The sequence below is a fragment of the Ochlerotatus camptorhynchus genome, unplaced genomic scaffold (assembly GCF_037179485.1).
Source record: "Ochlerotatus camptorhynchus isolate MF236.1 unplaced genomic scaffold, CSIRO-AGI_Acam_v1.1 ptg000431l, whole genome shotgun sequence".
Classification (NCBI taxonomy): Eukaryota; Metazoa; Arthropoda; class Insecta; order Diptera; family Culicidae; genus Ochlerotatus; species Ochlerotatus camptorhynchus.
The window spans coordinates 137,039-164,372 of NW_027040917.1; the positions used below are offsets into that span (position 1 = coordinate 137,039).

The 27,334-nt window shown below is 36.0% G+C and overlaps 1 protein-coding gene across 1 annotated transcript in view; it reads left to right on the forward strand.

Moving 5' to 3' along the window:
- Positions 1-27,334, forward strand: part of LOC135711311 (ATP-binding cassette sub-family G member 1) — a 213,352-nt gene that overhangs the window by 111,131 nt on the left and 74,887 nt on the right. The gene's annotated exons all lie outside the window — the stretch shown is intronic.

The window sequence follows — 27,334 nt, forward strand, 5'->3', positions numbered from 1 at the left end:
TTGTTCCAAATTCAAAATAAATTACGTTTCATTTTAACTTAGGTGCTCCAGTTACTACAGTAGCTTACCAGCCTTAATTGTTATGATACCCAGACAACCAGAATGCACGTAAATTCTAAGTTGTTTCTGTGATGTACAAACATATTTACACACAATCAAATCATAATTTTTGCCTGAAATTTTTAATTATTTTGTTGGACATTTGCGCTAAAGTCTCAACATTCGAAATTTTATGTACCTCAGTAGTACTGTACCAGGGAGGCAACTTCAAAATCATCTTGAATTCTTTGAAGTGCTTTTTTCCTGGTAGTGCAACAACAAGACCATATTGGCACTGCGTAAAGCATGGCCGGTCTAAAAACTTGTTTAAATATTAGAAGTTTATTCCTCAGGCAAAGTTTGGATTTCCTGTTTATAAGAGGATACAAACATTTCATATATTTCTTACATTTGGCTTGAATGCCCTCAATGTGATCTTCAAAAGTTAATTTTTGGTCAAGTACTAATCCAAGATATTTCACTTGGTTTGACCAGGAAATTGGAACTCCGTTCATAGTGACTATGTGACTACTACTAGGTTTCAAAAAGGAAGCTCTAGGCTTATGTGGAAATATTATAAGATGAGTTTTGGAAGCGTTGGCAGAAATCTTCCATTTTTGTAAATAAGAAGAGAAAATATCTAAACTTTTCTGCAGTCTGCTGCAAATAACACAAAGACTTCTTCCTTTAGCGGAAATGCCTGTGTCATCAGCGAACAAAGATTTGTGGCAACCCTGAGGTAAATCAGGGAGGTCCGAAGTGAAAATGTTATACAATATAGGCCCAAGAATGCTATCCTGAGGAACTCCTGCTCTAACAGGTAGTCGATTAGATTTGGAATTTTTATAATTTACCTGCAGAGTTTGTCAGTTAAATATTTTTGAACTAATTTCATAATATAAAGTGGAAAATTAAACTTTTTCAATTTAGCAATCAAACCTTCATGCCAAACACTGTCGAATGCTTTTTCTATGTCTAGAAGAGCAACTCCAGTTGAGTGGCCTTCAGATTTGTTTGAACGAATTAAATTGGTAACTCTTAAGAATTGATGAGTAGTTGAATGCCCATGGCGAAATCCAAACTGCTCATCTGCAAAAATTGAGTTCGTATTGATGTGAAGCATCATTTTTTTTTTTAAATTATCTTTTCAAAAAGTTTCCTTATTGAAGAAAGCAAACTTATTGGAACGTAGCTAGAAGCTTCAGCTGGATTTTTATCAGGCTTCAAAATTGGAACAACTTTTGCATTTTTCCATTTATCAGGAAAATATGCCGGTTAAATAATTTTACCAAGAAAGACAAGGTACTCTCTGGGAGTTTTTTGATGAGGATATTGAAAATTCCATCATCACCTGGAGCTTTCCTATTTTGAAACTTTTAGTTATAGACCTTACTTCGTCCAAATCAGTCCCCTAGGAATCATCAAAAATATTTTCCCGAGAGAAAATTTTCAGAAAATCCCGAGCAACCTGATTCTCAATAGGACTAGTAAGACCCAAACTGAAATTATGGGAACTCTCGAATTGCTTAGCAAGTTTCTGAGCTTTTTCCAAATTTGTGATCAAAATTTTACCACCTTCTTTAAGCGCTGGAATAGGCTTTTGAGGTTTTTTCAAAATTTTTGTGAGTTTCCAAAAGGGTTTGGAACTCGGGTCTAATTTAGAAACATTATTTTCAAAAGTTTTGTCCCTCAGAGCAAAGAATCGCTTTCTAATTTGTTTTTGCAAATCCCGCCAGATAACTTTCATGGCAGGATCGCGTGTTCTTTGAAATTGTCTCCTACGGACATTTTTAAGACGGATCAAGAGCTGTAGATCGTCGTCTATTATAATTGAATCGAATTTAACCTCGCATTTTGGAACTGAGGCAGCCCTTGCTTCAACTTTAGAAGTAGTCAGAGATTCAAGAGCATAATTAATTTCATCTTTGGTTTGCAAAGGAATGTTTGGATCGAAGTTATATTCCATAAATGTTCGATATTGCTCCCAATCAGCTCTATGGTAATTGAAAGTAGAGCTGTTGGGATTACAAATTATTTCTTTGGATATTTCAAAAGTTACTGGAAGGTGATCAGAACCGAAGTCAGCATGGTTAACCAGGCACGGAAAATCATTTACATTCATTTCATGCAATCATTTACATTCATTTCATGCAATCATTTACATTCATTTGACTCTAACTTTTTTCATCAACAGAATTCCGCAAAATGATGTTTAAAGCTTTAGTAGGTTTAATTGAACTTAATTGGATACTCCTTGGCCAACTTGATATGTAGAGAATAACATTCCAAATGAAGACTTCTGCTGCATAGTCGTCTGATGCTATCCTTGATGAACTCTGCTTCCATCCTCTAAACTACACTGGGTGAATTGGGTGTCTGTACCGTATGGCTTATAGACAGGCTTGCTTCCACTTACTAGCATAGGTAGTTTTATATATACTTGACGTTTGCATTACATGAGGGGCTCGGAGACCTAGTGGTGACAACTTTTGCATACTGGCCCTTCTTCTTATTTGGCTTTATTACGTCCCTACTGGGGCTTAACGCCCTCAACTTGTTCAACGTGTTCTTTAAGCACTTCCACAATTGTTAATTGAAAGTTTTTTAAAGCATGTACCGTTTTTCCATTAGTATAATTGTGGTAGATAAGTGCAATACAGTCGAGAAATTTTTTAACCCGAAACATTCCTAGACCGAACCGAAAATCGAAACAAACCGCCTCCAGCATAATAATAGATTAATAGATTCTAAGACCACATCACTTGCTCATAGTGTTTTTGTTTTTTTAAGCATAACATGATTTTTCATAATCTTTATCAAGATGAATTCCTCATCGGTTCTTCCTGTGAAGTTCTTGAAAGTGCATTTGGAAGCGACCAACGCTGATATAACACAGCATGCATGAGATCACCTGTATTTGTACATTGAGGATGATCGCTATTCCCTACTGTTGATCTTTAAAAATTACGGAGAAGCAACCACGGGCGTTCAATCATGCTCGTTAGGGTGGGTACCCGAGCAAAGCTGGAGATCAAATTGAAATCAAAATTTGCTGTTATGATGTAGCTTATTTTGAATACTCCAGTTGATCTCATTTTGGTTGACTTAATGGTTAACACAGCAAAAATGAGAGCAACCTTTTTTACTGTTGAATCAAACAGAAAACTAATCTTGCTTTCAATTAAATCAATTTGAGTTCTGATTTTGCATTCATAATGTTTAACTGAATACGGGCCTGGGGCAAATCGTTAGCATCCATATGCTTCTCACACTGAAAGACTTGAGCTCAAATCTCAACCGGGCAAGTTACGAATGACCAAAAATATGATAAACAAAACAAATAAACAATAATCGTTAGTTCAACAACAGATGAACTTAAATTAATTTTTAACCAAGAAGTTAACAGCAGAAATTCTAGTTAAGTTGCTTACATTTAAAAAGTCTTGACTGCATAATGAAAGCACAATATGATATCAGACTAACATCGTGACAATTGAAATCAAAATGAGTTTTCATTATAATAGGAACTGCAAGCTTTGATATTGCTTTGCTTTCATTTTGTTAACCGACTTTGCTCGGGTAGCTCTCAACTGCTCACATATATCAAACAGCACTGCATAGTTATCATAAAAAGCTCAGCGAAAATGAAAAGTCCATCATAGAAAAATAGGCAGATTTCATGCCCTTATCAAAATGAAATGCAAATATTTCTCAGTTTTGAAAATAATTCGATCGATAGTTTTCATGATTCTGATGATTTCGAAAACTAAAAAAACAGGAATAAAAGGTAATGGTAGAAGGAAATCAATTTATCCGTAGGTATCTCTCTCAAGGTAAAATGATCATAATAGAATAATATGCCTGACATATCACGACAAAAATGATTAATGAATTATAATATCAAGTCAGTTCCGTAGTGATGCAACTATGATTCAATATAGAGAATTTAAAACATGGTCACGGAATATTACTGGCAATCATGCCATCCGGTTGGTGCAAACAAATAATGCACCTGTTTTGTGTTAAAGCAGCTTCAGGTGTTCTATCTTGATTTAGTGTGGTGTAATTGAACCAATTTTAAATAAATTTCATTAGCTCACATATAATTTGCTCAATATACCAACACTGTTCAAAGCGAAAACTGGTGTTAACATAGATGGTTCAGTGTTCACACCCTCAAGAAGTGCATTGTAAAAAAAAATGTGTTGTTTTGTACAGTGATTGGTAGCGTAAGTGATTTGTTCAAATATTGGTATTCAGGGTTTGGGGAAATAAATGTCAGATCTACCACGTTGATACAGCAATAATCAACGTCAACTATGGGAGTACTGATAAACTCTGAACTGAACTGAACTATATCCACCACCAAGTCGTGGTAAGTGCATGTTTAGGATTGTATTCAGAATGGTTCAGAAAATTACTATTTTTTCATACAGGTTCCGTTGGAATCGGTTACAATGCATACAATGCACCCGAATCAAGATTTACATATCCTGCAATGGAACGAACACTTGGCACGAAAACGATATAACATTCTGTGAATCGTGCTCAACTCATTTCGTTGACGCATGGGGTTTCAGTTCGTATAGCAGAAAATATGGCAACTATATTTGAAAAGCGTACTCAACTGTTAAGGACAAAAATGAGTTCCAGTAAGTTAAGAAGTCCATAAGAACCGTTAAGTTTAAGTTTAAAAGATAATCCGACCAATGTTTCTGGCGAAGAAATTGGAACCGATGCAGACAATGAGGCTAAATCTTTTATGTACAATATGCATCAGAAAAGAGTGTGCATCAGAAAAGAGTTTGATTCTCAAGAGCATGCAACGCTAGGTGGATTTCCTGGCCGTGGATGATTATGATTGTACCACCACTAAGTCTTACAAAGGTTCGAGTTTAACAATTTATCTCCCGTTATAAAATTTATACTGCTGACGCCGGTGGTGTAGTGGTAAGCGTGACTACTTTCTCATCCCAATGAGTCTGGGTTCAATCTCAGCCGAGGTCGGTGAGATTTTTCTGACGCATAAAAATCTCTGGTCACGTCTTCCTTCGGAAGGGAAGTAAAGCCGTTGGTCCCAGCCCATGTGTGTAGAATGGGTGCAATATCCTACGCAGGTATGGAAGCTGCCTTCCTGCACATTCGATTAACGCCGTCAATGGATGGCAATCGATGTCCGTCGGTGATTGGCACTAGATTGCGGAACAGAGACCGACGTAAAATAAAGGAAATAAATGAAATAATTTTTACTAAGATTAATAGAAAATCGATCTTATTTATTCTTCAGATATAAATTATTTCAACAGTTTTCTATTATTTCATAACAAAATAAATAAGAATGTCCTGAGGCGATACGGTCTCAACGAAGCTATTCCTTCGTATCCAATAAATCACAAGTTCAACCAGCAGCCTAGTTTAAGGTCTGAGGTCAAGCTTTCAACGGTTTAATTTGAAATAGCCACGTTTAACCGTTTAATAACTACGTGTTGCCTCTCTCAGAGAGTAACAAAACATGTTGCGAGATAGCGCTGGCAGTGTTGCCAATATAATGGTAAAAAAAAATCAACCATTATATTAATTACATTCAAAGAGAGATTGGGAAAGCCAAGATCCCAATGGCCTCATCCGACATGTTCCGAGTGCCTTCGAGGACGTGGTCAGAATGTTGTTTGAGTCAAAACTAATCATATCAGGCATAACATTTGATAACGGCACAAAACCGTCGTTTGTCATTAGCGATCAGGAAAGGGGTTGGAGATGTTGAATGAAGATAACGAAATGGACGTGACTACCCCGACGACCGACGAGAGTAGCGGAGAGCATGCAACGGGAAACGATGTTCAGAAACAGCAGCAGCGATCACGATTTGGGTTCAATGAAAATGAGGAACAAATTCGGGAAAGAAAGAAGTTGCGTGCACGGGAGAAGATCGCTTTGTCGCCGCTTCGATCGCCACCCACAAAAATCATATGATAAAATATATTTGTATATATTTTTTTTTGTATTTTGAGTACCATAATTGGTATTCTATGTTACTCGGCTCCGCTAAGTTATTTTTATAACATTTGAGCCTGCCAAATAAACGAAATGAAAAAAAAAACGGCACAAAAGCATTTGTAAACAAATTTTCTAAGGCCCTTTACACGCGAACCAAAGTACGCCCACGCAAAGCAATACCACTTTCGGAAAGGTGATAGTTGCTCCTATCCGATGATGTTGTTGGTTTGCGTGGGCGTACATTGGTTCGCGTGTAAAGGCCTTAGAATGTTTGTTTACAAATGCTTTTGAGTCGTTATCAAATTTTATGCCTGATATGACCTATAAGACTTCAAAAGAAGATCATGTTTGATCACATTTAGTTTCCAGAACAAAATAGTCACACATGCCAAGGATGAAAACATAAAAATCAGAAATTTCATATATTTGGTTATTTTGAGCATAATCTCAATAACATGTTAACGCAATTTTAATTGAATCAGAAGCGATCTTTACAAGACGGTGCAAACATTGAAAATAAATATCTTGTAGGTCTGAGAAGAAAACTATGCAACCCTCAACGTAATGTTTTTAAAATTACCATGCTCATATAAAAAATCCAATAGCCCAATTGATCAATTACTGTTATTATTTCAACAGCAAGCATTCAATTGAACGTTACAATTTTCATGGTTGCGCTGACCAAGTACAGTTACATTAGTAAAAATTGTATACTCGTAATACATTTGCCATGGTATATCTGGTTTGAACAACATAATAAAAATAATTTTAACTACGCAGTCAATTCTACTATGTACATTACAATACGCATAATAGAAATGATAGCATGATACAATTTATGACACAAAGGGGAACTAATTACTAATAAACTAATAACTAATAAAAAATAACATTTCATATGGTATGTACTACTATGGTACCGTTTCAGTGAAGGAAATAATGCTGGCAACCATGCGCATCTGAAAACATTCTCTTCTTGCGCCACAGAAGTGTATTGTAGAAAAGAGTTTATACTTCGCTTTGCGGTTGTTGAAAATAATTTATGTAGAGAAAATTACTATGTGCGGGGAAAAATTGCGGTGATAAATTTCTCCCCGTTTTAGCAATAAAATGGCCACATACTACTTTACGAAGAGCAAAATTGTCCCGTTCCCTCACCACCATCCTGTTAGAACTCAGCAGAAAGAGAACGTTGAGAGAGAACTTCAGAGAAGAGGAATGTAAGACAGTACGCGCCACGAAGTAATATGACCTAAAGCGTTTATAATGCGTTTTCCAAAACCAATTGAAGGGTTTTCATCTAGTACCTATTACTTAATAAACTACTGGTCTATCATTAGGAAAACTGTTCATATCAATTAATCTTAGATCGAGAAAACATGTCATTAAGAATACTACTCTGAAACGCGTATTGCACCCACTTTCCCTGAGGTCTCTCACAGCCAACGCGCGGTGCGTTGTGCGCTTCAGGCTTACGTGTGATGAAATTACTGATCAAGCAGTTCGACAAGAGCTCGAACTTTTACTCGAATTTAGAAATTCGAGTAAAATGCAGATCGTCCGCTGCTAAGGAAAAGAAGTCTTTGGGAGAAGGCGTGTTTCGTACCAAAATTCTACATATATATTTCTACACGTATTTGCACATTAAAAGTGTGATAAATGCGCTCGTTTCCGTCGAATCGTCCTGGCGTCTTCGGTGTACTTATTCATCATTATGAAGGAATACGTGTAAAATTTATTGTACGGTTAATTGCATAGAGCCTACCTCTTTAATTTTTGCAGATTGATAATATTCATTTATTATTATTATTATTACTATAATTATTATTATTATTATTATTATTATTATTATTATTATTATTATTATTATTATTATTATTATTATTATTATTATTATTATTATTATTATTATTATTATTATTATTATTATTATTATTATTATTATTATTGTTATTATTATTATTATTATTATTATTTTTATTATTATTATTATTATTATTATTATTATTATTATTATTATTATTATTATTATTATTATTATTGTTATTATTAATATTATTTTTATTATTATTATTATTATTATTATTATTATTATTATTATTATTATTATTATTATTATTATTATTATTATTATTATTATTATTATTGTTATTATTAATATTATTTTTATTATTATTATTATTATTATTATTATTATTATTATTATTATTATTATTATTATTTAAGAGTTTTAGCACTTCCCAGTAAAAATGCTGAAAATTTCCCTCACCCCGGGCTGTCTTTATGCCAAGGAGGTTAGGCTCTGTAGATCTCATTAGTCAGTTGACTTACGACCTAATTTGTTTGCTTCAGTCGGATCAGTTCAATGGAGCTGAATTTGATTTGTTTTTTGTTTCTGGAAACGGCAGACTTACTTACATGCGCTAAGAAAAAAATATTGAAATAAGAGATAATTTGCATGCATGTGTGACTAACTTATTTTTTTTTTATTAGATTTTTCTCTTGGTTAGTTTTTCTAGTTACACACTTAGAAATAATTAAATTAACACGTAACGAAATCCATCTTTGACATAAAGGATGTGACGTAAACAAACTACTCTGTACTAATGTGTGTAGATGGAAGTGCAAATAAGTCAGTTAAACAATTGATTTATGCAAATAAACGAAAGCACATAGGCTCTGATTCCTCGTTGTAATAATTAGAGTTCACCAAATTAATATTCATAAATGTTTTACGGATAACTCTTAGTGGTTTTTTTTTACTTACTTATGGGTTTACCAGCATCGCAATGTTTTTCCTTGTCACAGCTTGCAGGAAATTTTCTCTTATAAAACGTGTTAATTTCGGTTCAATTTTTCTTGGATAATAATTATTTTCTTTGGTCACCTAACAAACTACGTAGTCATTTTCATTAGCGGCATTCACGAATACGATGTAGCACAACTCTGCATCCGTAAAATATATACAGGCCTGAGCTTCCATCACTACATTATTATCAGCAATAGGAACATCATCAATAATTTTAAAACTGAATCCGTGGCATTTCTCAGCAGCTGCTGTCAAAGAATTATAATGTGTTTTCATATTATGAAGTTCTTTTCGTTTTGCAAGCAGGAGAGCCCGGCCAGTTGTATCTTGGCCTAAAATAATAAATATTTTATTTTATGTTAGGTAACATACAGAATTAGTATACCATCTATAAATACGCATGAATATGGTAATTTTCGTGGTATCAGTAGGATCGAATCGGAAAACCTACAATTTAGCTCTTTATCTTGAATAGAGATGCGCTTTTTAATAATTTTAAAATTACTTGCAACCGACGATATTGTGTTTGCTTTTTCGGAGGTTTTGTCTAGATTTCTAGTGTTCACAATATCCGGAACAACAGTTGAAAGTATTCTTCCTTTCGAAAAACGTGAGACATCATGCCACGTTGGATTACGGATTACTATATCCGTTGAGATCTGAAAACAATTTTCATATTAGCTAAAGTGTGTCGTCAGTAACGAGGGAATAATTCTTTAAAATTGAAACACGGGTTTTCATTTGGTAACACGTGGGCTTAGAACATGAATAAACATTATTTAGATTCCAGAGAACTGGTCTTTGTAAAAAAAAAATAAAAATATGATATGAAGTCAAATTAATTTTTTTTACATTTTTTTAACCGAAACGGCTGTTATTTTCAGAGTAATTTGAGACGATCCTCTAGTTTTGAATCGTGGAAAAACTTAAAAAAAAACTATGTCAGATTGTTTTTAAAAATATTCTGCAAATCATTGGAGTTTCAAAGCTGATTATTACTACTGTTTTTGTTCAAAATTAATATGTTTTATCAATATATATTTAAAACAAGATTTGTTTCAGAGCGGCGCCGGTGGTGTAGTGGTAAGTGTGATTACCTCTCACCCCAGCAGGCCTGGGTTCAATCCCACTCGGCGCCGCCGGGATGTTCTGAGGCATAACATCTCTCATCATCAGGGAAGTAAAGCCGTTGGTCCTCGGTTCATGAGTTGATGGGTCGATAGGTAGGGTCGGTAGCATTGGTGCTTAGCACGGAAAACAAGATCAACGGAAAACAAATCAAGGAAAAAAAAGTTTTGCTTCAGGATACATTTTACTTAAAATTTTCCATGTTCGGTCCAAGCCATACAATATGGATCATTTTGTCAGATTTTTTTCTGGTAATTACTTTGGTGTTTCCTTCCAAGGGGTTTTTGTCGGAGATACTCTGGAATTTATTTAAAGATTTGTTTGGAAATTCGTTAAAAAATAGAATAGAGCTAAGTTCCTACTAAACCTGCACTTTTCCTCTCTTTTTTACGAAATTTAACAAAAATGTATGTTTCTACTTTAGATGACTTCTAAACTTATTTACCTTTCCATTAAGACCGTCAGATTTGTTAAAGAGTCACATTTTTTTTTTATTTTGTTAAAACTTCATTGGACATACTTCGGCAAAAGGATGAAGGTAAAGTTAATGTAGAAAAATTGATTCTAAAGGAATGCTTCTTTTGATTTTGAGAAGAAAGTGTTTTATCTATGATTGATTCATTCCCCTTTATATCATTGATATGTTTGATGTTTTCAGCTCGATAGGATGGTAATAGGCATTTATGCCAAAGTAGCTCTTTACCCTTTATTTTTCATTGAAATGTTTAGAAATGACCACGTTGGATTTTCAACGTGGATGTGCAAGATTCATTTTCTTCTCTCGTTTTTCATTTTCACTCTCTATTATTTCCATACAAATTTTACTCACTTTCGTTAAAAGAGGATCATTACAATAAATCACTTTCACAGCTGTGAGTTACTTTTTACGCTCGTGCACAACTTTTAAGAAACTGCATGAATGAAAATCTCTCAGGGCTAATAAGCACTTTTAAAACAAACTGCTGTCATAACATTTCAAAACCGACCACTGGAGGTGTTGCAATGAAACAAAGAAGGCGGCTCGAATCTTACTGAGTAACACTTGAAGGCCAATTTCAAAGAAAGAAATCACTAGTTCATTACCAAAAGAATTCCAATGAAAATTCAGAAGTAACTTACTAAGGAAGATGCAAAATAAATTACACAGGAAATTGAATCCATAATTCCAATAGAAATTCCAAAAGTAATGATCAACCAAACCCCAGAAAATATTAAACTTGAAGGAAGTAATAAAGCAATTCAACTTGATAAACCTTATTAGATGCAAAAAAACATTGTAAAGGAACGACGAAATAAGTTAATTTGAATAAAGCTCCTAAACAATTTTATTGAAAAATTCAGGAGTAAATTTAGAATACAATTCCAAAAACAATGACATGACTTTTATCCTTCTTACTTTATCGCAAATCCACCGAAAGCATTATTCCATTTGTGGTTTCATGAGATCATTCTTTAAGGATTATAGATGTCCGGTATGTTATGATAAACTATATAGAAAACACTACCATTTATTTGAGTAAATACATAGCTGATGCGGTCGTGTTGCCAAAAACGGGATGGCACTGTAACACCAAACATATTTGAAAGGCTCAATAGCGGGAGCCATGTGGTTTCGATAATTCAATTTTATTTCCTAACAAATATAACTTGATTCTAGGTCCAGTGGGAGTTGAGAATAACACAACCAAGATTACTATGACTGACAGCCAAAGAAAATCTCCTAAAGTTTAAAAAATAAATTTCTAGCATTTCACACTACATCCGATGAAATAATTTGGAATTATTATTTTTTCAAAGGAATGGTCTTGATAAGATCTTATTGATAAATCGTCAATTGTCCGGAAAAAAATTACAGTGAAATTTTCAGTGGAAACAATGCTCTAACATTAATATTTATTGTCGACAATAAAAATGATTGTTATAATGATGTACCCTTCCGAAAACGGCAAAACTGCTACCTAGATGTACAATGAATGTACATAATAACATGTTGTTACAATGATTTTTATCCTATTTTTCATTTATTTTATTGTTAACATGATTCGACCATGAACAATAATGAACAATTCTATTGCAATAAAAATTGTTGTTACATTAAATATTGGTGTGTTTTCACTGTGGGTTACTCCACGAACAATAAAAATAAATCTGATTGAAGCATGCAGACTATGAGAGGGTCAGCAACACTGCCAATGTAATCAAGATAGGTGCTGCTCGTATGGCTCTGGCTTTGACAGTTCATTTGGCTCAAAACCAGCCAGTTCGCGTCCGCTCCACGGGGGCAACAATCGCGAATTTCGGTGGAGCTCACATCAATGTGATGAATAAAGTGGGTGAGGATCTCGGTGAGGATGACTGCAACAGACTACTCTTTTTAGCACTCAGCACTGCGATGCGAGTGTGAAAGAGTAACCTGTTTTGTTCTGTCGTAACTCCGTCAGTTTTACCGCTGTCAGTATGCAAAAAAGTGTCAGATTGTCCAAAAATGTCAAAATAATGTGAGCTATGGTGCATCTATATGTGGTTGATAGGGATAGGGTCCCCCTGGTCCACTCATATCTTATCCTAGACCCTCTCTAAAGCTGGGTTAAGATGGTTCAATTCAGCGTTCAACTCAATTGAACTGCGAAATGAACGTCCAGAAAGCTGACCGATATCGGACTTGCTCTATTCTTTGCCAAGTAAATTGAACACCTAAGACCAGATCGGTTTGAGTTGAATTCAACTAACCTGCCTCATCTAAATCGCGCTTTTCCGTGCAGTCAATAATATACAATAATATAAAAAAATCCACCGCTTGAAGATGTCAGGATGGAACTCTCAGGTGGAAGCATATTTCATGGGCGATTATCTCCAGTCGAACCACCAAGGAGACGTGACCTAGGGAGATCGAGTGCATAGGAGTTGGCCTGCATTTCTCACAAGTTCCGGATCGTTTTTTAATGTATTTTTGTTGTTATTTTTTTTTTTGGGAGAGGTAATAGCAAAAAAAATATTTGACAAACTTTGGTTAATTGGGCGAAATAAATCAAGAGAAATAGCACAATGTGCATTTACTTAGTTTTTTAATTAAACTCTGTTAATTATTCTGTTTTGGCTTACATTAGAGATATATTTTTGGACAACAGAGCTTATTGATGGATTAGAAATTATAAATTTTCGTTGTACTTACCAATTATTCGGAGTCTTTTGCAGTAATCGTGGCACTGGTCGGAGTGTGCAGCACGCTCGGCCCATATCTTATTTCAGCGTTGGTATCGCTGTTGGTAATAGATGCATCGGCAGGCTGGGAACTCCCTTCATCATTGCAAAAATATGCACGGCAATACTGGTGATGTCCCATTATATGCTGTATGGTATTTAGTATGTCATTCCTGAGGCCCGTGACATCCTCACCACCACCTGCAGCGCAATACAAAATTGCAGATTTTACCCCTGCGCAAATTTTGACAATTTTTGACCTTAGAAGGGCACGAGAAATATCACTTTCCGATTTACCAACAATCTGTCAACCGTATGATGATATGAAATTAGTAATCAGAAAAATTTAACAGTAATTAAAATTACCGTAAAGCTTACCACCACTGTAAAAAAATGCATTTGATTTTTCTAAAACCAATGAAAAAATTTATTAAAAATCTATAAAAATCTGTTTTTTTTCCGCAGATTTTAAAGAAAATTAGTGTGTAAACACATGTTATTCGATGTCATTATGGTAAAAAGTTAGGTATAGAAAACCGCAGAAACGAAACCATACGATTTTGTTTTATTTTCAACTTTTTAAAATGAAGAATTAGAAGCAAAGACACGTTATTATTTTCAAGAATATTAGAAAAATGATGTCCTTTAATTTCAATATTTTTAGATCAATCAAAACACGTCAATATTTTCGTGGCGATAAAGTTTGATATAAAGATTTTCAAAGTTTTATTCATTAGTCACTGTACCATAGTTTTACCATGTTAAATTTACAGTTGGCCTTTTAATCCGCTAATATTTTTCTACTCAATAAAATATTAAAAAAAAATAGCCAAATGGGTATTGATTCAAGGGAGCCGTACTATTTATGAAAGTTTCTTTAGACCTAAAATAGTTGTGGATTTGAAGTAATTTGTGCGATTTTATGCCTTGCGACCTGTACTGCATCCTGTTATTCACATTTCTAGTGACATCTGACGTCTACATATGTATTACGCAAAAAATCTGTAACACAAATTTACTAGAACACATAACAGAGCGTTTTGATTTTGAGCAAATTAAGCAATTTCAAACGTTACCCTCTCCATTTGCCATGACACTTTTAATTATTGTTCGAAAATTCTCGTCTAATCAAAAACATTTCGTTTACAATGTGCAGACTTCTTCAGTGTCTTGTACTAATACTTGACTCTAGTACAAGACATTGAAAAAGTCTGCACATATTACACGAAATACGCGTATCTATTAAGTGCCTTGAGTGCCTTCCATTCATTTGGCTAAAAAAAATGTTTTATTAAATTATGGAATAATAAGATATCTTGTTTGCAATAAGAAAATACTGTGAAGTTTGTGTTTGACACATAATACCTGCCACTTTTGCTACATGAGAGTTGCAATAAGCGATTTTATCATTTTTTCCCCTACTACGTGAAGAGGCGATCAGAGAATTGCTAATTGTGACACTGTCAAAGCAAAATTTGTAGGTTTAATGTGTCAAACACAAACTTTACAATCTTTTATTGTCACTTACACATACACAATATCACCATAATATCTGATTATTCACTAATTTCATAGAACATTTTTTAGCCAAAATGAATGGAAGGTGCTTTGCTGTAATCCCTGGATGAGCAATTATGGCAGTGGAATTAAATGGAAATTACTAATCCTTCTCATTTTTTTTAATCTAATATTTCACTATAGATGTCCTCATTCATCTTGAAAAAAAAATGAATGTAAAAATTCAACTTTGGCAATGAAAAAAACTCCCATAGCAAAGAAATTAAAAATACATACCGTCTAGAATATATCACCATTTTTTTTTCTCTTCAAAAAATTGAATGAGCAGTATCTATTTCGCGTGTCGATGAAATTGTCTGAAAGCTTGACTGCAATTGGCCAAGCATTCAAGACTTAACGGTTTTATTTTGAACTTGATTTTCGATTTTGTGTAAAGTTTGAGCAATTATAAGACGCTTCATTTCAGAAAATCCTTTTTGACTATGCGTTTGTTTGAAGTACAATAAACCAATAAATGTTTGCTCTTGTGTAGTCCACGGACCTTTTACATGGGTCTTGTTTAACTAGAATCAGTCCAGTATGAAAAAGTTATAAGAGATTAAATTCTTTATCACAATATCAGAAAAATATACATAATACTTTTAATTCAGAAATGTTCAAAAAATTCCAATTTTTCTCGGTCACATTTACTCTTGAAAAACATTGCTGCAGTCACAAAAAAACTCATTCTGCAATAATGATATGTTAGAAAATTTTAGTAAAAGTTGATCTCTTACGATGATTGTGAATTTTAAAGTGTCTTCATTGAAGATTTCAGGAAAGTAAGCACTATTGATGAGTTTTAAAATTATTAGTTTAAAAATATTTCAATTTTGCTTTTTTGGATTTGTTTCACCGGCAGACATAATTTTTATAGCACACGTGCTTGTCTGTTTTGGCAAATTTATCGTTTATATAGCACTGTATGCAGAAAGTGTTTTTGGCATCACCGTACAATATTTTTCCAGTTTTTTCTCCAATATTTAGCAATATATGCAATATTTTTAAGCAATATATGCAATAATTAGGGTGATATAAATCCTACAGTATTATAAATGCTGAAAATATTTACCTGCTCCAGATCGAGATTTGTACCGGTTCCCGTAAGATCGAACAGGCCATCCTCCGTCCAAAATTACTTGGGAAATTGAGACGTCCTGTCGATCAAATGTGTGGCAGAGCTTTTTCTTCTCCTCTATCGCTCTAGATGTGCTCCTATCAGCTACTGCTTTTATTATGGTGTACATTTCCTCTAAATCCCGGTTATATGTGTTGTGGCTTAAAAATGGCACATCCAGATGTGCCAAAATTTCCTCAAGGTGGTTGTGAGTCTCACCGGCAACAACACTTCCCCATACAGCAGATTTTCTTATATGAAGTTCATGTGCAGGATCTACAGTTTTGTCGACGAAGATCTGCCCACACGTCTGGCATGTTATAGTAATAGTGCATACTATTGAAATGTGCTTTTCATTGGTTACTACCAAGTAACAATCATTGCATTGCTTTGCATGTTGCGATCCCAGTCTCAATGTCCATCGCATTAGAAAATCTATTTCTACTATCCGATTTCCGGAAATTTTAAACCACAATGGTTCAACCACGCGAGCATATTGGTGCCCATTTAGATCAATGTTCGAAACACTAATTACCAGAATAATGGGAAATACAAAGAATAGGAACTATGTGAAAAAATCGTTTATTTAGAACACCCATTAGAAGTGATCAGTAAACAGTTAAAGAAAGGTTTTAAAAAGGTTTGATAAAAATTGCTTAGTTTAAAAAAAATACTTGGTCTTCAGTTGGTCATATACCTACATAACGTTATCTGGATATTTTGACAATACTTCAGGATGATCTATTATTAATCTGAAAATGTTCAATTGTTCAATAATTCAAAGCATACGAAGTTATAGCATACCGTCAGAAGACAGCAGGTTGACCAGGAATTATTCCAAAGACCATCAGTTGGTCAAATTCCTGAACAATGTATTCTCTGAATATTTTAGCAAGAGGGGGTTTAATATTTGAGAGGGTTTAATATTATAAGATAATAAGATTTCAATCAATGTTCTCTGGATATTTTGACAATACATTGAAAGGATGTCATATTATTACAGAATAATTTCAAATTGCGTTGAATCAACTCATGACAATTGAATTTTAATGTGACAAATAAACATTTCAATTACAAATGGCAAAGCTGGGTGATTTCTAAATTAAATTAAATTTGCGTATTTAAATTTGAAAGTTCCCAGATACATGAAATTCTATGCTCCCAATATTTTGAATTTTTTACAGAATAACCTCAAATATTTTTTAATCATCTCATGGGAATTGAAGTTCAATTTGACTAATAAATAAGTTTAAATTGAAATTCTCGGGTTATTACTAAAATTAATTAATTTATTCAAATTATTTCAAAAATACCCCGACACTAGCAAGTTTATTTTCCAAATATGCTGAAATTTCTTAAGAATAATCTCAAATATATTCGAAACAACTCATGATAATTGAGGTTCAATGTGACTTATAAATATTGACAATCTGAAATACAACGCTGTATGATTTCTAAAATAAATTAAATTTGCATAACCATGTTCAACAAAACGTCTATGCTTCAAACGTGCTGAAATCTTCACAGAATAACCTCAAATACGTTTTGAACATTTCATGAGAATTGAGATTCACTTTAACTCATAAATATTTAAAATTGAGATTGCAAAGCTGGGTGGTTGCTAAAGTTAACAAAAATTAGTTGTTTAGTTTGTTCTTCTTAAATATTTACAGAACTATTAGATAATTTGGAACAACTCATGAGAATTGAAATACCGTTTTACTTATTATCATTTCAGTCAGAAATGGAAAAGCTGGGAGATCGCGAAAATAATTAAAATAGCATAACTTTTAGAAAAAAAATTACCTAGGATCATGAAAGTCTACACACTTAGCTTTTTTCCAGAGATTGGCACTGCTGAGCAACATCGGCATTTTTTTACTGAGATATCGGCAAAATTTCTGTTGGTTAGCTAAGATCTTTGCAAAATTCCCATGTGTTAGCTAAATATCGGCAAGTTTTTTACTGGGATCCAGCAAAATAAAATGACGACCTACTCGGTGGTGCCAATCTCGGCAAAATAAATAAATAAATGTGTAAGATATTTCTGAGACCCTTTCCCTCCCATGTAAGACAACGTAAGCTAATTTCTAACACTGCCTTCCTCATAACTACTTACGAAATTATAGAATGACTCCTTGAACATGCTTCACTGATATGGCAATTATCTCAGTCGTGGTTGATCAAGTAGATCGAGTGATCTTAACGATTAGACGAGATGGACCACCCGTGGCTTTAGCCTATCACCATTGGCGTAAATAGAGGGGCGCCGGGGGGGGGGCTGTCACCCCCAGGCTTTGGGTTGCCCCCCCCCCCAGAAAATTGCAGAAATAAATACCGGAGCAATTTATTTTCCAGATTATTCAGAATAAATTTTGCTGTGATTTTAAATTGCTTAATATATTGCATATTCATGGTTGATAATTGGTTCTCATCTTTTATTTATTGTTTCGCTGATTCCCTTCAGTGTAGAAACGTTATGCCTTGATGACGCTTAGTGCAGTAACTAACTTTTTAAATTGGCATACCGTTACTGCAACTTCACTCTTCATAGACTTCTCTGACACCGTTGGTATTAGTGAGTAAAAAAACCCGCTGTCGGGTCAGACACTTTGACAGTTGATTTTGTGGTTAAAAAAAATAAACAAAATCGTTTTTACTCTGTTAGACTAGCACAATTGTGTTAGTGAGATCTCGCGGCAAGAAGTCTATGTCATCCAATGACGTTTATATAAGGTTCGGGCCAATAGGCAGCTTGCTGATGTTAGAAGCAAAAATATTGTAAGTAATCTCCCTCCCCATACTACCGATGGTTTATGTCTTGTCAGCTAGGGACATGGCCCCCTCCAACCTAACATGGTAGTTACGCCTCTGCCTATCACCCATGTGACAATAACAAAAAAAAAAAACTCTTGGCTGATTTGATCATCTTGTGTAAATAAAAGTAGACTCCAAATCAGGTCATAGACCTATTGCCTTAGAAAAATATAAATCGTTACATAAACCAAGATCCCTAATTAAAAAAATACCATACCCGAACGATAACCCAAATGATTGAACTATTCCATACATCGTTTGGATGATACCCAGAACATGACGTTAAGCAAAATAACCATACACATTTTATTAGGGATAGCAGAGTCCCGTTACTGAAGAAATTGGACAAACCTTGGTTGAATTATCATCATACTACCTTATCTTATTTCACCATCCGAAGATGTCTGTCTCTGGCGCTTTGGTGACGGCTGTGTATCTTGGCATTCTCGTTGATACCTTTTCACTTGACGGACAGCAGATTTTTTCTTAAAAAAAACCATTTTGCAAAAAAATTAAATGACCCGAGATCAAACACTTGCTACGTAACTTTGGAATAAAAATTCGAGTAGTTTTTTCCTTGCTTTTTTTACAGTACTAAACGCGCCGCATAGATTTCCCATTCTTCTCTATTTAGATTCTCTCTGGTTCAAGGATCAGGCTCAGCCATGTGGCCAACTCGTATATGATGTTTATTTATGTATCTGCTTTTGGCAGTAATAAATGACCGAGGGATAATAGCTATTTTAATTTCACATAAACGCAATTTAATAAAATGGTTTGATAAATTGCATATTATACATTGATCACATACTCGAAAAGAATCTAATGCTGCTGCATTTACAGCATTATTGCGGGTCATCAAAGTGTGAAAAAGAAACATAGCCTTCCACTGGCAACACAGTACTTGCTCGACTATGGGATATGCTCCATTCTCTCTTCTGCTCAGAGAGAATGGCAGAGGATTATCTCAAGGATTCTCTCCCAATTTAGGAATTCAAGTAAATTTTAATGAATATTTTGCAACTTTGAAGCCGAGTTTCTCAAAAATTATAGCGAGTGCACACATTTTTTTTTGTTCTAAAATGATCCTTAGGGAAAAACAAAACTTTTGTCAGGAGGAATTATCGATCCTATTTCTCTAACAACTAAAAACTTTGAGAGAAAGGCATAAAGTCACTAAAAAACGGTCCCAGAAATGGTAACAAAAAGTTATCAAAGTTTAAATTTGAGAACTCCCAGAACTTTGAAAATTCCACAGAATTTTCTTTGGCATAATTAGAAACGATTGTCAGTTGGATTTTGCGATAATCTTTACCATATTCGAGATAATTGGGTTTAAACACCAGTTTTTCAAAAAAACCATCAAAAATGGCGGATCGTGACCTCAGACCTTAAGGTGATACTCTAAGGAAGCCTTAGCGTGAAATTTAAAAAGCACAAATGTCAGCTTGCACAAAATATACAAGTATGAAATTGCTACTCCTTGGTTACTGCGCTACTACAAACAGGGAGCAGCAATTTCATTATTTTATGTTTTGCTTGACACTCTAACCTTAAGGTTCCCAGGGAAATTCCCAACCATAGATGTTGAAAATATATCAACCCGAAAAGATCCCTGACTTGATAGGGAATCAAACCCCATTTTTTACCAAGTGTTTTCCTAATAACTCGAAAAGAGTAGGTTGAGGAACTTTGACGTCTTGATAAGAGTTTTTTTTTTTCGGGACATAAATCCACTGCGACCAGTTATTTGACCTAAAGGACCGAAAACGAAAACCGCTTGTGGAGGTTTAAAAATGCGTTTTATTTTTTTAGTTCAATGTAACAGCTCAATTTCAGGTCAATTGTAGCTCCACCCTTTTTCTTCAATAATTCAAAATTGACCAGTATTCCTCAATTGGCCTTAGTTCCGTGGTATTGGACGGATTCATCTCCTTGGGGACCACTGTGACGCCATTTTCGCTGTACCACTGTTTGGTGGAATTTGAGTAGTGGCAGCTAGCCAAGTCCGGCCAGAATAGACAATCCACCTCATGCTGCGCCAGAAAAGGCAGTTGTCTCTTTCATATGCACTTCTCTTGGTAAATTTGCTGGTTCATGGTCCCAGAAGTAACGAAAGTTTCGTTTTTCAGCCTACAGATTGCTGGCCAGACAAGGAACTTTTTGGGGAATTTCGACTTCCTTTTTATCTTAAATTCTTCTGGGGTACTCTTCCGGTCAACCAAGGTATAACATTCCTGTTCAATAGTTTGATCGAAAACTGCCAGGAGCGAATAGACCGGGATTTTCGTTTCGAGCGTGCAAGATCTAACCGCGACGTACTTGCTCCCGTGAAGCCATGATGTAAACAAATGAACTTTTCCTTACATCCAATGCCTACTGTGATTCTATTGGCAATGGGCGATCTTAGATCGAAACACAAAAGATCGATTCTTTTGGTTCGATTAATCAATTTTTTGAATCGATCTCAAACACGATAAAACTCGACTGGATCGATCCTTTTCATTCGATTTTTGTTTCGATCCAAAACATTTCAGTGCGTTTGAGTTTGCAATTTGATATTGATTTTGCTTTGTCTCCATGTTTGCACATCAGTTGCCTTGAACATGGGTTCTGCAAACAATCAGTGTGACAGTTCAGTAGAAACATTCACTTCTTATGACATATTCCAGGTTCATCAGTCCTCTGTTATGTCCGAACTAGATCGCTATGGGGCATATCGGCAGAATTACAAAAAATTTGCATCTTGTACTTACTTGCTTTTACACTCCATCCATCTAATCGGTTTGTTTTATATGTTTATATGTTATATATGTATGTCCATCCATCTAATCGGTTTGTTTTATATGTTAAATCTTTCGTTTTTTAAATCGTTCATGTAATACCAATAAAACGAATATTAAAGTCTGTTATATCACTCCCCTAATCAAGTATCCTGAGCAAAAACTTCCACATATCAAATGATATCAAAATAGTCATTTACTATAATTTCATCATGTATGTATGTTATAATCGCAACTTTTACTGCGTACGTACTACACAATTTATTTCTAAATGATATCAATCATCAAACTGAATGGCTGCTTTAAGTAAAATGTCATTACAAGATAGCTTATGTAACGTAATATTAACTTTAGACTGGCGTTAATCTGCACTATCTTTCCTTTGATCCGTTATATTTGAAACATTTTTGTGCCATTTTAAAAAAATTATCGATTCAAAATGATTGATTAAATCAGGGAATTGGTTATTTAAAAAGGTACAACGGTCTGTGCCTACACACTTAGATTTTTTTGCCGAGATGGGCACCACCGAGCAGCTCGGCATTTTATTTTGCTGGAAATTCAGCAAAAAATATGTTTATTAGCTGAGATCTCGGCAAAATTTCCGTTTGTTAGCTGAATCTCGGCAAGTTTTTCACTGAGATCCAGCAAAATAAAATGCCGAGCTGCTCGGTGGTGCCCATCTCGGCGAAAAAATCTAAGTGTGTAGGGGCACGAATGGAAGCTTGACGTAGGACCGCTAGTGGACGGAAAAATGTGAACATTTAGTTCTTTTAATTGATCAATCATCAATTATCTTAACTCTTTCCGTTTTTATTTGTAAGCGTATCAAATTTGTAGTATTTATTTCAAAGAGAAAGATGATGAAGAGAATCTAAGGGACTGTCAACTTGAGTATTTTTGATTCATCTACCCGGCTTTATAAGGTGTATTTTGAATTTTTGGTAATTATGAATTTTTAAGTTTTGTGAATTTTGGTATTAAAGTGTATTCAATTCACCCCTCACAGGATTTCCTTCCGAATTATATGAATGGGGCGGGGCGGAAAGTATCGTTTGTTCAGAATATGTATAAAAGGAGGGACTTCGAGAGATTGAACTCGTTAGAGCTAATTTTCTCACAAATTTGAAATTATTGGCTTTCTGGGGACTGAATATACACACAAAGTGAATTATTCCCACTTCTCTCAAATTCTATTTGGATTTTTAACACTTCCTACCAGCGTGTTCTGGAAAATGGTCGGACGATGATTGATCTCACCAATACATTCGGGCCTACAATTCAACACCTTCCATAGAGACCAGGTTGAGCCTTGATAGCTAGCTGCTTGCGGGAACTGATAACCTTGACAAATGTCCAAATAATACTCTTAACAAATTTATGGTGGTCCTGAAAAGGACCGTTTTGTAGTGATGGTTGAGTAATGCTGAGCTAAGCACGACGAGCTACTGATTCCGATCCTAGCCTAGCGGTGGGACTTCTTCCTCCTTCTCTATGGTTGCTCATATGAGCTCTGCAGCTCGTTGCTTGCAGGCAGCCTTTCGTTGTTGTTGTTGTTGAAAGCACTCCTGCTGCTGCTGCTGCTGCTACTACTGCTACTGCTGGACTGGATACCACCACTTACGGTGATTGTATGATCACCGTTCAGTGGGACCGCATCAAATTCGATTTTTAAGTCTATGTTAGGGAATGCGCTGTTTTCAGACATTCGGTGATAATTTTGATCACCATTGCAACAGTTGAACATTTGGTTGGGCATAGTGACCTATTAAAAATTAACTAAGTGTTCATTTTAGCAGATTGGTAGATAAATTTCCAATCGTTTGGTTTGTTTAGAATTAAAATCTATCTGCTATTGGTCGAAACCTGACCTCTTTTCGTAATGCTGTGCCCACGTCACTACAAGGGTGATTGATTAAACGAAAGAAACGAATCGTGCGGAATGAAAGCCGAGGAAAAACTAATTGCACCAATGAATTCAGGCCTACAATTTCACACCTTCTATAGACAGGTTGAGCCTTGATAGCAAGCTGCTTGCGGGAACTGATGACCTTGAACAAATTTTTGGTGGCCCTGAAAAAGACCGTTTTGTAGTGATGGTTGAGTAATTCAGAGCTGGGTGTTCAACACGGATGAGGCTGTCGAGCTGTATGTCATTTGGAGCGAGGGTGACACGCTTGGCATATATGACTGACCCGCAGCGACTCACGAAGAGATACTGATTCCGATCCATAGCATAGCGGTGCAGCTTCTTCCTCCATTGATGATTGCTTATGTGGGCTCTGCAGCTCGCTGCTTGCAGGCAGCCTTTCGTTGTTACTGGAGAACAATTTTCAACACCACACGTCGGAAGCACTGCTACTGCTGCTACTAATTTCGACGACCGAACACCACCACACAGTGGTGTGGTCGTTGGGAGCGTGTGGTTCTGAGTATGGCGATGAGTGTGCAAAATATTACGTAATTCCATCCTCCCTATTCGCACGCGCCCGAGGATCGGAGGAAAACGCCACTTCGACTTGTTTTGTCTACTTACTACTCTCTGACGACTGTGCTGGGGAAGCAGCATATGCATGTAGGTAATTGGTGGATTTGTTAGTTAATTCGATGCTTTTGGACAATGCTGGACATTTACCAGTTTTTCAAAAGTTTCTTGTTTGAAAATCAAGATTCGTAGCCATATTTATGATCGATTGGTGATAAAATTATTGAAATTGTACCAGGGGCAGCTGAGATATTAACGCTCAAAATCTTTCTTAATTTGTTACATGTTCCATTTTAGGTTTTCACAAAGTGTACCCCCATATAGAAATCAAAGACGTAGTCCTACGTAAAAAAAAAATGAATCCATTCACTAGGATCGATTCTTGCCTCAAGATCGCCCAATGCTAGATTCTATACACTCTTAGCTTGATTCAGTGAAATTAAGAAAAGTTTTACTCATAAAAAATGCCTTAATGGCAGCGTTTTTAGTGTGTCCGGAGTTTTCCGTATTCAACCTTTATTGTGACATACTCCGTGTCCTTAGATTAGTGCATGTCGTATTACCAACCGGTGGGATCCAAGTACATAGATGAACGTACCCCATTATATTCGAAATTGTAGTTCTACACTATAAGTGAATTCCCTTTTTTTTTTAGTTCCAACCTGGATCGGGTATCAAGATTGGGTTTGCTTTTTTTCTGACAAACGTCAGTTTGATCGTTTGTTTTTAAAAACCCAGCTCAGGTTGAGGTTCGCACTGACAAAAAGTTCAGTTTCGCACTGTATGTTTGTATACTGTATGTTTGTTTTGATTCGTTATGAAAGTTTGACAGATACCATTAGTAGGGTTACCATATGGTATCCTAAAGGAGTACATATCCTTCTTTTCAATAATTTTAATTTTAATTTTTTGGTGAGTTAGCAGTTAAGAAAAATCGTCGATTGAAGCAAAAGCAGATTCGTCGATTTGAATAGTTAATTCTGATTTGGCCACTGCCATACTGAGAGCGAATTAGCACGTGAAGTCGAATGTAAGGAATAATGTAAACAATAGGAATTCATTTGTATAGAACGCAAAGCTACAGATATAGGCTGCCTTGCAATGAGCAGTCATACATCTAGTTTTCACTGGAAATCCTATGTATGAGTGCTCATTGTAAGACAACCTTTATTACATGATAAAAGCCATAATCTGCACGGGGTATTGATTCAGCATAGGACTCTAAATTAGAGTCGTATGCTGAATCAATTGTAAAATTAGCAGGTTGCTTAGATGTTCCATGTTGGTTTCAATCAACATAAGGCTTGTACTCGAAAAAAAATGCAAAATTTTTATCCGTGTGTAACTTTTTTATCCGTGGGTAAAAATTGATGAAAATCTGGGCATAACTTGTTTGGAGTAAATTGTTTATGTGTGCAAAATTTCATAACAATCGGTTAAGTGGTTATTGAGATGTCATCGAAACAAGAAGAAAATCGCCGGAGAATTTTGCGCGCCGTCATGGAAAATCCGACTGCGACCATAAGATGGATCGGAAGACAACTGGGAATCACCCATACAACTGTGTCTCGCGTGGTAAAATCGGTTAAGGAGTCCCAGACGACCGCGCGGTGGGCTGTGAAGAACCGGAAGGTGTTGGATTATTTCAAGCGTAATCCGAACCTTTCGATTCACGACGCGGCTCTGAAGGCAAAGTGTTCCGCCTGGTTCGTTCAGCAAACCATGAAACGAGCTGGGCTTCGTGTATTCAAGGTCCGGAAGGCACCAAACCGGCGTGATCAACAAAACACGGCGGCCAAATCCCGCCCAAGGAAGCTGTATCGAGAGTGGTTAACGAAACCGATGTGTTTGGTTATGGATGGCGAAACCTACATCAAGGCAGACGCAAAGCAAATACCGGGGCTGGAGTTTTACGTTGCCAAATCACGGTTTGTTGTTCCGGAAGCCATAAGAAAGAAGAAAGTGGACAAATTCGCCAAAAAATACTTGCTCTGGCAGGCTATGCGGTTAACTGTACAAACCGTACATCACAATGGGTACCATCAACAGCGGAATTTAACGCATCGAGTGCCTCCAGAAGCGTCTGTTGCCCTTCCTGCGGTCCCACGGAGGTGAGACATTATTTTGGCCGGACCTGGCATCATGCCATTACGCGCGATCTACGTTGGATTGGTACAGAGACAATAGCGTTGTTTTTGTACTAAAAAACCGCCAACCCCCCAAATACACCAGAGATTCGTCCGGTGGAAAGATTTTGGGCCATTAAGAAGGCCAAAGTTCGAAGATCGCCCAAGGTGTTTAAAGGGTGATACGGTCAAAATTTGGTCAAGGGAAAACGCGTGTAAATCGGTGTAATCGTTTATTTAAAAAATCAAATTAAATTTCTTTTTCAAGTTCAATTAGTATAAAATTCAGGAAAAATATTCAGTTAGGCTTCCGCTTTTCCAAATCCGAATTGCCGGGCCTTACGCTTGACCCCTGCCATCAGATTTTGTACAGCCACCTTGTCCACCTTCTTCGCCGCAGAAAGCCAGTTTGCCTTGAACTGCTGCTCGCCCTTAGCAGTTTTTTTTTTGTCTTCTTTAGGTTCCGCTTGACAATAGCCCAGTATTTCTCAATTGGACGGAGCTCTGGCGTGTTGGGAGGGTTCTTGTCCTTGGGAACCACCTGCACCTTGTTGGCTGCGTACCACTCCATGGCCTTTTTACCGTAATGGCAAGATGCCAAATCCAGCCAAAACAGTACGGAACAACCGTGTTTCTTCAGGAAAGGCAGCAGACGTTTATTCAAACACTCTTTCACGTAAATTTCTTGGTTGACAGTCCCGGAAGCTATGAAAATGCTGCTTTTCAAGCCACAGGTACAGATGGCTTGCCAAACCAGATATTTTTTTTGCGAACTTTGACAGTTTCATGTGCTTGAAAACATCTGCTACCTTTCCCCTTCCTTTTGCCGTATAAAACTCCTGTCCCGGCTTTGACGTAGGTTTCGTCGTCCATTACCACGCAGTCAAACTTCGTCAGCATCGTCGTGTACAGCCTCCGGGATCACGCTTTGGCCGTCGTATTTTGTTTATCATCGCGATTTGGAGTCACTACCTTCTTGTAAGTCGATAGTCCGGCTCGTTTTTTGGCTCGATGCACGGTTGTAGACGATACACCCAGCTTATTTGCGGCATCTCGGAGAGAGAGGTTAGGGTTTCGCTTGAAACTACCGGCAACTCTCTTTGTCGTCTCAGCGGCTTCCGGTTTTCGATTTCCCCCCGATCCAGACCTCCTGGCTGTCGACAAACGTTCCCCAAACACTTTAATTACATTTGTAACGGTTGATTTGGCAACTTTAAGCGATTTTGCCAACTTTGCGTGCGAGTAGCTCGGATTTTCGCGATGCGCGAGCAAAAT